This window comes from Myodes glareolus, chromosome 24 (genome assembly GCF_982192425.1).
Source record: "Myodes glareolus chromosome 24, mMyoGla1.1, whole genome shotgun sequence".
Classification (NCBI taxonomy): Eukaryota; Metazoa; Chordata; class Mammalia; order Rodentia; family Cricetidae; genus Myodes; species Myodes glareolus.
This window is the reverse complement of record NC_142049.1, coordinates 41,760,066-41,771,173: the sequence shown is the minus strand read 5'-3', so window position 1 is coordinate 41,771,173 and position 11,108 is coordinate 41,760,066. Positions and strand designations below refer to the sequence as shown.

The 11,108-nt window shown below is 43.8% G+C and overlaps 1 pseudogene; it reads left to right on the top strand.

The window, feature by feature from the left end:
- The first annotated feature begins 4,665 nt into the window (after positions 1–4,665).
- LOC146889946 (GTP-binding nuclear protein Ran-like) lies at positions 4,666–5,054 on the top strand (annotated as a pseudogene).
- Positions 5,055–11,108: the final 6,054 nt, after the last annotated feature.

Below are 11,108 nucleotides of genomic sequence, written 5' to 3'. Positions count from 1 at the left end.
ACAGTCCGCCTGCACATATTTTGATCTACACTGCATGGGGCTTAGGGTCAGCCAGACCTTGTGTCAGGTGCTCTGTTGAATGGTCTCTTTGTGTTTTAATGAGAATCTGAAGGCACATCCCCACATGACGAAGAGACCCCGTGACCCAAGCTGACAGCATTAAACATAATCAACAGCCACTTCAGACTTTATTGGATTTGAAACCAATAAAGTTTCCTGTGAAGCCAGGATAAATTGTGGGGGCCGTTCTATAGCGTGAGCTTTGCTAATTGAATCAGGGGTGAGGAAATGAATGTTTACAGGCCTGTGATTCAGTCTGCATATCGACAGGCTCTCCTCCACTGTAACTTTCCCAATGACTACAGTCAGCAAAATGTGGTGTAAAGGTGAACTGAAAGACGTATTGCTTCCAAACGGACATCAGAAGAATTTTCACAAGTGTCTCCTTTGCCTATTGTTATTTTTACCATCCTGTAGAACACTCGTAGATACTATCCGAACTCCCTGTGACACACTTCTCCAAGTCTACCTCCTTTGGTCAGCTCCAGCATGCCAAGCTCACTCCCACCTGAGAGGCATTTCTCCTACTACTCCCCTGCACCCCATGTTGTTCCTTCTGATGTGCACATGACTGGCTGGGACTCCCCACTTATTCCACAACTCAGATGTCACCTCCTAGGACAAGTGGTTTGGACTGGTTGCTTAAGGTTACCAAACTGTAGCTCTCACCACTGCAGGACAATCTTGCTCTGATATCAGCTTGGTCTACTCTTCTGTCTTCCCTTACTATAATAGAAGCATCACCTAGCAAAAGGTTCATTTTCCTCCCCCAGCCTATAGTCCATCCTAGAGCAGACTGAATGATACATGTATGGGTTATCTAATGTTTGTCCCCAACATGCTCTGGGCACACTCCATAAGGGAGGACACTCTGTCCCTGACACCCTTGACACCCACACGGTCAATATCTTGCAATAACTGAAAGGCCAAAGGGTGGAAATTTCTCTGTTGTGACCACATTTTACACGCACTGACTGTGCACCATAGTGGGGCCCTTGGCTTGACATTTATTTGGAAATGAGAGCCCTTCCAGCTGAGTCAAGGATGAAGACTGTTGTCATGGCAATATAATGCTGCTGTGTATCCTACTTTGGTCTTGGGAACCACATAAGAAGATACAAAATCCATCCCGGTTCCTGTATCACAGGAGAAGAGCTGCTGGGTGATCATCTAGCTGAGATTCCCAGTGAGCTTGGAGGTCTGCCTATGATGTCAGCAAGCATCTCCCCAACAAACCCAATACCTTTGTTCCAGTTTCTACCAAGCCCTTATAGTGCAGATATGAATTGTTGTTTTCTTCTTTTTTTCTATTTGAATAGTTTATTTATTTTTATTTTTTTAATGGTGATTATCTTGGATAGTTTATTTCATATTTTACTTTTTATTACTTTATAAATAATATCAATCAACATTTTCATTTCCTCCTCTCCTCCCACTTCCCTCCTGCTCCTCCACTCACCCTCTCCTCTGCCCCCTCCAGTCCTAAGAGAGGGCAGGGTACCCTGCCCTGTAGGAAGTCCAAGGCCCTTCCCCCACTACATACAGGCTTAGGAAGGTGTACATCTAAATAGAATAGGATTCCAAAAAGCCAGTACATACAGTAGAGACAAATCCCAATGCCATTATCATTGGCTTCTCAGTCTGCCCCAATTGTCAGCCACAGAGGATCCAGTTTGATCCCATGCTCGTTCAGTCTCAGTCCAGCTAGATTTGGTGAGCTCCTATTAGTTCAAGCACACTGTCTCAGTGGGTGAACCAACCCCTCGTGGTCCTGACTTCCTTGTTCATATTCTCCCTCCTTCTGCTCTTCAACTGGACCTTGGGAGGTCAGTCCAGTGCTCTGATGTGGATCTCTGTCTCTAAATTCATCTGTTGCTGCACAAAGGTTCTATGGTGATATTCAATATAATTATCAGTCTGACTATGGGACAAGGCCAGTTCAGGCACCCTCTCCTCTACTGCCCAAGGACCTAGCTGGGGACATTCCTGTGGACTCCTGGGAACCACTCTAGAGCAAAGCTTCGTGCCAACCCCAAAATGACTCTCTCAAATAAGATATCTCCTTCCCTGCTCCCATATCCCTGTCTTCTATGGGCGTCAGTGATACTTCCTCTGGGTCTGTCGTTCAACTTTTAACGCTCTATAGCTGTCTTTTGTTCCACAGACATTTAGAATTTGTACCCAGTCAAATCTGTCAGTCAGAGGCTTTGTTATTCACTAAGAAAGAACTCCTCCATCCCAAGATTACTAAACAACATGCTCTAATATTTCTCTCTCATTCTTCCCTTTTGCTTCTAAGTGGATCGCTAATTGTCACAATATTTCAACTGTCTATTGTTGCTGCTGGTGTAAAAGGCTCCTTTCTGTTGTGTTACTATGCACTCTCTTCTCTGTTTTCTGAGACAGCCTTACCTTCCCCAGGGTCACATTTGGGGGTGTCTCTGGAGTCCTGTAGTTTGTGCTAATAATATAACTGTCCTTATATTATGTTTTTATTCCTCAGATTTTGACTGTTTCTTTCTATTTATTCTTTCAGATTAATTCTAGAACAAATGTTTTCACCAAATATACCTAAGTGTTTTGTTTAATAACTTACACTTATGAACTAATTAGAGAAGTATTGCCTTTACAACACTGAGCCTACCTTAGAGAAACATAGTGAGATAAACATATTTGTCTCATTTATTCTTTTTTTGCTTACATACTAAAGACATAACTTTTCTTTGCATTTGCTATCTTCGCTTGCTTCATGTTGTTGAATAAAATACCCAAGGCTGAATAATTTATAAGAAGAGGTTTGGTTCGGTCTCAGGTTTTGGAGGGTAAAAGCCTGAGACTGGGTGACCCCCATCTGCTTGGCCTGTCACGCGGTCCTCTGCCTCCCCTACAGCAGCAGCCCCATCAGTAGCAGGAGTTCTTGGGAGGGAGATAACATGGAGATGAGGAGGCAGGAAAGTCAGTTGAGAGAGCTGCACCACCATTATATCAGCCTGCTCTCCAGATGAGCACTGCAGTCCCTGTATCCTTCCCTGAGGCACCGCTTACAACACAACCATGCTGAGTTTTGGTTGGGAGAAACCACAGCACTGGCCTTGACATCTCCCACCTGTCATTATTTCCAGGTGTGTTAAAGAGATGCTGTCATCTGACTTCCCCCTCTTGGCTGCTATGGTAATGTGCATCTAGAAGGTACCTATGTCAAAGGGTGCTTTAGGGAGCAGAAGGGACCTATAAGAAATGGAGACTGGAGGGAGGACTTCCCATAGCCATGCCCCCCTGGAGTGAGACATTGAGAGCCCAGACTGTCCTCTTCTCTCTCACATCCGGACTGTGAGGTGAAGGGCTTGTCATGTGCTGCCACCACCAGTGGCTACCTCACCACAGGCCCCAAACAGTGAACACAACCAATCAGAAGTAAAGCCTTTAAAACTAGAAACTGAAGTAAATCCATTGTCTTTATCTGTGAATATCTCTGGAACTTGTTAACATAACAAACATTTAACCCGTTACCCAAGCAGTGATAACATACCAGAGAAGTCTGCATATTTCCTTGTGCCCAGGGCCTTCATAATAAAAATTGTTAAAAAGAAAAAAACAAAAAAGACAGAAACCTCTTTATAGTTAATATTGCTATATAGTCCATCCAAACAATTCCATCATCCTTAAATAACCATGATGTTTGTCTCTCTCCCTCAAATATTTGAATTTGTGTTTCTTTGTCTTATCTTATTGCTTAGGCTGTGAATCCAGTCTCATCCTGGCCAACCTCAGGGTCAGAGGACACCTTGAGTTGTCGTTGCTGGAGAGGCCTCTATAATTCTGCCATTAAATTCAGCGCTGCCCTTCATTTCGTGTGTTCGTTGCGTTGTACAGCTTTCAGAATTCCATGTCAGTTTTAACTAGGAAACGATGTGTAGTTCTGTAAAAATGTGCAGTCAGCATTCACAAATCCTTTAACCTATTAGCAGAGTGGAATCATTAACAGATTTCTAAATGGTCAACCACACTTACCCTCGTGAGACAAAGCCTTGTATCCTCATGGTATGTGGTACTTTCAGTTATTTTCTGAATCATATTTGCTGTTTTGTATAGAATCTCATCTCAATCACATTCATAATCATTGCTGTTTGTGTCCAGGAATATTCTGAAATCCCTTGGAACATCCTGGAAACATGATCTGTAAAGGTACAGATCTTCATGAATGAAGTGGTTAATTGAAAAGAAAGAGAATCATGAAGCAGACTTGTGAGGTAGATCTGAAGCTAGTGACTGAGTCCTCAGCAACTGATCGACTTGCTGCCATTATATGCATCACTTCTTCCTTTCAACGCCCTGGAGTCAAAACTAAATCTGGGGCACAGGGAGAACTGCAGGTCCCATTCAAGCTCATCCTGGTGAGTGATGGCAGATCAGAAAGACAGCATTCATAAGTGTCACTTGATGGGCAACTTTGAGAAGTATGTAGTCACCCTGGGTGTGGAGGTGCACCCTTGTGTTCCATGTCAACAGAGGAGCTATCAAGTGTGATGTGTGAGACACAGCTGGCCAGGAAAAGTTTGGGGCCTGCATGATGGTTACTGTCTCCAAGTCTAGTATTCTATTATTATGTTTGCTGTGGCAACAAAAGTTACTTGTGAGAACAAACCTAATTGGCATAGGGATTGGGTATGTGTGTGTGAAAACATCCCCATTGTGTTGTGTGGCAACAATGTGTCTATTAAAGAGGAAAATGAATGCAACTTTTTTTATATTCCACTTAAAGAAGAATCTTCAGTCCAGAGACATTTCTGCCAAAATAAGGACAACTTTGAAAAGCCATTCTTCAGGTATGCCAGAAAGCTTACTGGAGATCCTAACTTGGAGTTTGTTGCCATGCCTGCTGTTGACCCACCCCACATGATCTGGTCATAGACCCAGCTTTGGCAGCACAGTGCACCTATGATTTAGAGGGTGTTCAAATGTCTGCCCTCCAGGATGAGGATGATGATGTGTGACAAAGTGGGGATGGATGCCTGCATCATCAGAGGTCCAGCTTTGCAGCCAACTGTCCTGTGATGTCCCTGTGTGCCACCTCATGTAGCTATGCAAAGGGTGTGCTTTTCTTAGGTCCTGAAGGACATGAATGGGCTCCCGAGTGATTGTCGAGTTAAAACATACCTTAGCTTTGTTTAGATTGTAGTCAACTGTTTGGAACACAGTTGTTTACTTCCTGAATATCCAAGATAAGGCTGCTGCCGTCACAACAAAATATTCAGTGGTGAGATCTTCTTTGTTATTGCCATCCCCATTTCTGTTTTTAGAAAAATAATTAAGCTGTGTCTAAAATAATCCAAAAAATAAAAATAGGACCTGTTGAAATTGAAAATGCCTTTAATCTCAGTACTCAGAAGGCAAAGAGAGGTGGATCTCTGTGATTTAGAGGCAAGCATGGTCTACATAGTGAGTTCCAGAACAGTCAGAGCAAATGATGAAAGCCTGTCCTTAAATATTAAATAAATTGGAGAAAAGTAAACTGGTATATAGGAATGGTTTGAGCTTTGTTGAATTGAAATTTGAAGGTGTTAATGCTAAAGTGGTTTCAATCATTTTAATAAAAGGTAATAAGCTGAAATCACGGAAGGCAGAAATTCAGACTGCCTAAGTATCGGTGGGACTTTCTGTCTCCAAATGGGCAGAAAAGGAAATCCAAAGGAAGATACTGTGGGCATTTTTACTCGGGGTTTTACCAACAGCGATTTCGAACATTTGAATTCTCAGTAACATCTTCCCAAAGGAAAGGAGTTCATAATGAATTTAGGAATGCTTCTGGTTCATTCATGTGCTTTAAGTTTAAGTCACATGTTTGAAACACCTCGTTCCCAGCTGGTGGCGCTGTTTAAAAAGGCTGCAGAACCTCTGGGAACTTACTGAAGGAAGTGGGTCACTGGGCCAGCCTTGAGGCTTGTTGGCCCTGCCCCAAGTATGTTTGTGCTCAGTTTGGGAGGGCAGCTGCCCTGTGACTAAATGAGTGAATATCCACCATCATGCCTACCCCACAGAACCTTCAGCCACAGTTAAGTCTCCCTTTCTTAAGCTGCTCCATGGAAAAAGTAGCGAATATAAGCTCCATGTGCGATTTGCATTTTGCAGAGCATTGCTTGAGATAGATAATGTAAAAGACAAGGTTGAAAGATATGCGATTTTTCAGCATGTTATTAGGATAGAGCCGAGCTTCTGAACCTGGGGTTCAAATGACCTTTTTACAGGGGTCACCTAAGGCCATCAGAAAACATAGATTTTAACATTAAGATTTTTAGCATTAGCAACATTACCGGTATGAAGTAGCAAAGACTATAATGTTATGGTTAGGGTGGTCGCAGCATGAGGAACTGGATTAAGGGTTCTGCATTAGGAAGGTTGAGGACCACAGGGTTAGAGTGACCTCTGGCTGAGAACTGCCTCTGACAGGCACCACTTCCTGGGGACAGCAGGGAGTTTCAGGTGAGCAGCCCCACATCAGTGTGGCCAGCGTCTTTCTGATGGCCTGGGCTTGCTGCTGAACCCAGGGATGGTAGACAGCACAGACCACAGGAAGGCAATGCAGAGCCAGGGAGCACTTAACCCTTGTACTCACTTCTCCCTAATGTGGTCTTCAAAGTCAGTCACTATTTACACAACGCTGCCTGGTGGCTTCTCACCTCCAAATGTCCAAATGCAAATTCCTACACCAAAAATCCCTGGCTTACTTTTGCTCCACCAACTCTGCACTTTACCAGGGGCAGGAGGGAAGCAGGCAGCACATGATTACATGATCTAGTCTGCAGCTCTTAATACTGAAAGACCCTTGAGAGAGTCTACACCTCCATCTCCAGTGTGTTTGCTCTTCTCAAGATATAGATTTCCTCTAGAAAGGAAGTGGAAAAGGACGACTTCAGGACCCAAGCCAGATGTTATCTGCAGCTGCCACAAGGCCTCCTCTCATCCAGAGCCCTTGCACAAGTGTTAACAAGGGTGTGTTCGACTCTCACGCTTCTGCTCTTCAAAGGCATCCATGTCCCCAATTGCATGAGAATTGTTCACGCTCCAGCTAAGGAACCCAACATCTCTAAGCACAACAGAACAGAACAAGCCTGATGCACAGGTGGGCCTGACCCACAGCCCACATCAGACCCCGGGAATCTCTTGTGGGTTTGTCCTCTGCATGCTTCAGGATGTTTAACTTCCTCTTGGTGGGATGTCTTGTTCTAATTTCCTCTTAGCTGCCGGAAGAAGTTCCCTATGGAGTTATTAATGTTTGACAGTCGTGTTTAATTTTGCACCTCTAAGTTCACAACTCTTCCTCTGTCTCATTCTAGGGCTGGGATTGCAGGTGAATTTAATGCTAAGGAAAGCCTCTCTCTCTTTGTGACTGGTTTATTTTTCCTGCTAAAGATGGTGCTGGATTTTTCTACTGGTTTAAAATCTAAGACAATATATGTATATATATATATACATATATATGCATATATAATCTCATGTATACTCTTACATGTAATAATATATGTGCATATATATACAGGAGAAATATTAAACTGCCTTTAATGAAAGAAATATGTAAATGCCAAAGTCTCATTTTACATCTATGGAATTATAATATGAACATATGTCTATGTTGCTTGATATAATGTATGTAAAATTGATACAAATTATATATTAATAACTATTAAAATTGAGACTTTCACATTCACAGTCATGTAACTCTTTTGTTAAAGGCTGTTCAAGATTTTCCACTTAGGAAACAGACAAGATCAACTGACTAAATTGGGAGTATGGGGGTGGGAGGTAAAGGAAGATGAGGGAAAAAGGGGAGGGGGAGGAGAACTTGAGGGAACAGGATAGTTGAGATGGAGAAGGACAGAGATGGAGAGCAAGGAAAGAGATACTTTGCTTGAGGCAGCCATTATGAGGCTAGCAAGAAACCTGGCACTGGAGAAATCCCTAGGACTGCACAAGAGTGACCCCAGCTAAGACCCTAAGCAATAGAAGAGAAGGTGCCAGAATTGGCCTTGCCCTGTAGTCAGACTGACGAATATCTTAAATATCACCATAGAACCTTCATCCAACAACTGAGGAAGCAGAGGAAGAGACCTGCATCGGAGCACTGGACTGAGCTCCCAAAGTCCAACTGAAGAGTGGGAGGAGTGAGAATATGAGCAAAGAGGTCAAACCATGATAGGGAGGTCCACTGAAACAGTCAACCTGAGCTAATGGGAGCTCATCAACTCCAGTCAAACAGGGAAGCAGCCAGCATAGGTTCAAACTCGTCTCTCTGAATGCATGTGACAGTTGTATGGCTGGGGCACACTGCTTGGCAACTGGCAATGGCACCAGGATTTATCCCTACTGCTTCTACTGATTTTTTTGGAACCTGTTCTCTTTGGTTGCATAACTTGCTCAGCCCAGATATAGTAGGGAGGGCCATGGATTTTCCCCAAACAATGTGTCTTACCCTCTCCGAGGATTGGGTGGAGGATGGGGCTAGGGCTAGATGAAACAAAGGGAAAAGAAGAGGGAGGGGGAACTGGGATTGAAATGTAAAATGAAAAACGATTGTTTTCTTCTTAAATTAATTAATTTAAAAAGATTTTCTCCTTAACTGCTATTTCTTTATTCATTCTGTTTTCGCTTGTCTTCCCTCTAATGATCTTGGCCAGGATAGTGCTGCTTTATAGGATTATTATTATCATCATCACTGTCATTTTCATAATTTCTACTTTTGGCTTTGTTTTGTTGGCTTTGTTTTGTAATCTGAGGAAGTTTTCTATTTCATGGATCCTAATTTCATCTATCTGCCCTTTCTAATGGTTACTTTATCTTAATTTTTTGTTATTGTTTGATAATCTTCTCAAACTGCTTTCAGTTGCTTGTTTGTAACAATTTCTCTTGATTTATACTTGGTTTGGTGTCTTTAGAGAACCTCAGACTATTCGTTAGGCATTTCATTCTCTCCTTCTGTTCCCTGTGTTAGCCCTACTGCAGTTGGATGCTCTCACTGCCCCTGCTGTGAGCTGATGGCTCTCCTCAGGCCTGTGCTGATGTGACTCTCATCCCATTGGCTTCTGGAGATCCCTCTGCACTCCCCTACAAAGCTGGTTGTATTGCTAAAAGGGGTGGGTTTGAGGGGCCTCTCTTTGGATATCCATGCCTCATCAGGACAGGGTACACAAGGTCCCCTTCAGGCCCATGCATGGTATCAAAAATAACCAAACAGGCAACTCTCCCATTCCTGCCTCCTGCAGCCTAAGGGTAAAGAATCTCTAGATCAGAATCTCTAGATGATGTTGGGAACCCTCTGGTTTTCTGTCATTGCACTGTTCTTACTATACTACTGCACCCCCACTCTCACCTTCCATACCTAATGCCACCCTGAATTCTGTGGGTACTGAGCTGAGTCACCCTTGGGGAGTGGACCACACATGCTGACTGTTAGCGTGAGGAGGGAGCAGGGAGAGCATAGTGAGATGCTCTGATATCTGGCCAGGGCACCTCTGGGGTGTTTTCCGCCAGACTGTGGGCTTGTGGAGAACAAAGTTCCATCTGTTTCCCTTTCTGGCACTTTCCACGCACTTCCAAGCACCCAGGCTCTTCTTCAAATGTGACATTGCTCGGCAAGTCCTTCCTTTCTCCACTGACTCTCACTCCTATGCCGAGGATCAGCCATCTCCCATGTGGATTCAGGTCCAGTATCTCTCAAAAGAAACATCTCTCTCCTTGTCCTGTGCCTTTGTAGACCCCATTGGCACCAAATGCTTGAGTTCCATCAAGTCCTGGAGTCAGGAAGAATAGGAAGGGAAACCTATTATCAGGTTCCTAGATGTGTCAGGAACTGTTCCAGATGCTTTTTCTAGCACCAGAGAGCAGTGCTTCCTCACTGGTAAGTAATACTTTACAAGCTGTACTCATTGGAATTTACAAGAAATACTGTTTGAAGTTGTCCCAGGGGAACTGAAGAGGAGATTGGTGCTTCCTTTTCATAAAAGGTGAACTATCTGGTCCAACACTGCAGAGCTTGTAAAGTGGCAGAGTTAGGTTTGAACCCCAGGAGTCTGAGTCTGGCTATTGGGCTCTAATGGTAGGGAATACCAGCTCTGTTAGACTGTGCCCATATCAGGCTAGCGAGGTACTCAAAGGACTGAGGCTCACCCTAAGCACATGATTGAAAATAAGCCATTGAGTGACAATTTCCTTGCTCTTAGAAACCATTTAAACTTTTTTTGAACATGCCCCAACCCTGAGATCTGCCCTAAAGAGATCATGACAGTTCAGTGAGACCGAAAGTCCTCATGAACAGAACCTGTGGAAGGAGAACAGGGCATCGTCGATCTGGAGCGGAGTTGAGGGAGGCCATCGATATTTGGAGGACATGGCAGATGTTGTCACAATTCTCGCCTGATCCAGATACAGGGTACACACTGCTTCGGCAAGATCTCCTCTGAGACCACTCATTCTGCACACCAGTATTTTCTGTACCAATCAGAGAGACAGGTGTGAGCATGTTCCTGTCACCTGCCGTACCCTAAAGGTCTTCCTTTTTGCAAAAACTGGTGCCACATGCAAAGGTCCAGAGAGTACCTCTGAGCATTAAGCTTTGTCTCAGACAGTGGACATCATAGAGGCAAGAAGTTAATTTATACTTGATATCCCTTCAGTCTCTCACAGTCCCACAGAAGAGCTGTTAGCATTATTTGTTAGAAGAGAGGAAGTTACTACCTTCTAAGCAGTGAATGGGACAACTAGATTCTGATCTCAGTTTTAAGCGTTGGTGTCTGTCTGTCTGTCTATCATCTCAGTCTGAGATTTCTGCTGAGATGTTTGGCTCCACATTCATCTATTCCCCATATGTATGCCCCCACAGACCTGGGTCCCTACTACCAAGAGTGTGGGTGAATTGATGGAAAGAACTCATTGTGGAGGAGCAAGAACATCCAGGTCAGGACTAGGGAGAGGTGGGGAGCAGGAGGGGACACAGTATTGAAAGGATGTGTCTCCATGAGAGGTCACTTACTGCTCAATGCTTGGGACAGAAGAGT